Below are 2,439 nucleotides of genomic sequence, written 5' to 3'. Positions count from 1 at the left end.
TCAGAGGTTGGTGGAGGTAGATCTTCAAGGTAAAGTAGGATACTGTATATTGCCTTACATGACAGTGAACAGATTGAGGTGGGCAGCATGACCGAGTCTTTGGAACATTCTTGCAATAGTTTCCTCCAATTTTGGGGAATAGAAGAGAGAATGCTATAATATTGTAAAAAGCTACATTTTACATTGAATTTACTGCAAAAAGAATTAAATGGGAGGAAATGGCCCTCACAGGAGTCAAAAAGATCCGAGATTTGTTTTATTCCTGCCTGATACCAATGAGGAAAGAATACCATTTTCTTATTCACAGTTAAAAATCGGTTATTCCAGATTGGCTCCGAGAGAACCTCATTTTTATTTTTAGGTGTGGCCGTTGCGATGTCCTGCCAGTAGAAAATGATTTGTTTGTAGAGAGCAGGAAGATGGTTGTTTAAGTCAAGGAGATTATAATCATAATTACATTTAAACAGTTCTGTACCGCCAACATCGGCTGGCAGCAATTTAGGTATGTACTGCCATGGGGCATTTGAGTTAGAGCATAACCGTTTCACCCAATTTAACTTAAGCACTTTGTCGAAGAGAGAAAAATCCTTCATGTCCAGGCCACCAGCTGTTTTTTGCTTGATAAGGGTAGTCTTTTTTATTTTGGCGGGCTTGTGATCCCAAATAAAGTCGAACGTAATCTTGTCTACTTCTTTCCTGAATTCTTTAGGGGTATTCATGACACTGCAGATAAACACAAGTTTTGAAAGTGCTAATGTTTTAATTATATTTATCCTGCCAGCGATGGAGAGGTCTCTTTGGGACCACATACTCAATGTTTTCTTTAAAGATCCTAATTTGTCAAAAAATTTTTTTCTTTTCAGACACTTCTAGATCATATGTAAAATGCGCGCCAAGCGCGTAAACTGGCTCAGCGCTCAATTAGAGATCATGTATGGTGTCTTTTCTGTTACGCATAGGGCCAAGCCATAACATTTCAGATTTTGCTTGATTTAGTTTTATACCAGAGCACCTTTCAAAAAGCGATAATAAATCAAATAACCTTGACAGTGACTGGACATCACAAAGAAGTACGGTTGTGTCGTCTGCATATTGCGAAAGTTTAACCTCATTATGTTCATCTATTGGAATACCTTTTATTTCTTTTGAGCGTCTAATACGTTGTGCGAGTAACTCAATAGCAATAACGAATAATGTGCCAGAAAGTGGGCAACCTTGACACACCCTGCGTTCTAGATGAAAATGTTTTGAGCCGTATCCGTTATGCAGAACACAACTAGAGATATCTGTATAAAACACTTTTATCCATTGTCGGAGGTCAAGACCGAAATGAAACGTTACGAGGCATCTATGAATAAAATTCCACTCAATCGAGTCCAACGCTTTCTCAAAATCCAAAAACACGGATACCCCTGGAATATTCTTCGCTTTAGTGAAATGCATTGTATCTGCTATTAACCTAATACTTTCTCCAATGAACCTTCCTTTAACATATCCAGATTGACAGGGATGAATTAAGTCCGGCAAGATCTTCTCTAAGCGCAGACCAATGGTCTTCGTTGCTATTTTATAGTCTACATTCAGTAAAGATACAGGCCGCCAGTTTTTTAAATATTCGGTATTCTTCTTCTTCTTCGCAATGAAGGAAATAATCCCTTGACGTTGAGAGATAGAAAGAGTTCCGTTTCGAAAGGCGTAATTAAAGCTACTTACCATAAATGAACCGAGCAGGTTCCAAAAATAGCGATAGAATTCAGGCGTTAGCCCGTCCGTGCCGGGAGTTTTATTGTTTTCCATAGCTTTTAATGCAAGCTCACACTCCTGAACCGACATGACACCTTCGCACGTTTTCGTGATTTCTTCTGATAATGCATTTTCTGTTTCAAAGAACTCATTGAAAGTTGAGCAGTTGGGGTCCATATTTCTTGATGTGTAAATCTCTTCGAAAAAGCCTTCTTCTTCCTCCAGGATGTCCTTCGGGTTTGTGATTTTGTCACCTTCATTATTAACTAAGGACGTTATATGTTTCTTTTTTTGGTTCCTTTTTTCTAAGTTATAAAAGTATTTACTGTTCCTCTCACCATGCTCGTACCAACGCGCTCTACTGCGCACGATTGCTCCTCGTGTTTTAATACCCGCAATTTTGGAAAGCTTGAATTTTATTCTCTCCAGCTCAGTCTTAAGAGAATCGCTGTATGACGCCTGGAGTTTGATTTGCAATCTCATCATTTCTGACAAAAGAATTGATTCTTCGTCACGTTTTCGTTTAGCTTTCTTCTTTGAAAAAGCTATTGTAAAAGCACGAATTTCCATTAAAATCATTTCCCAGTACAACCCTTTGTCGTTGACTTGTTCATGCTTTTTTGCAAACATTGGAATTTTAAATGTTAACAGTTCCACGTAATTAGTATCTGACAGCAAGGAGTTGTTAAAGTTCCA

Source organism: Montipora capricornis, chromosome 11 (assembly GCF_036669925.1).
Source record: "Montipora capricornis isolate CH-2021 chromosome 11, ASM3666992v2, whole genome shotgun sequence".
Classification (NCBI taxonomy): domain Eukaryota; kingdom Metazoa; phylum Cnidaria; class Anthozoa; order Scleractinia; family Acroporidae; genus Montipora; species Montipora capricornis.
This window is presented reverse-complemented; position numbering follows the sequence as displayed.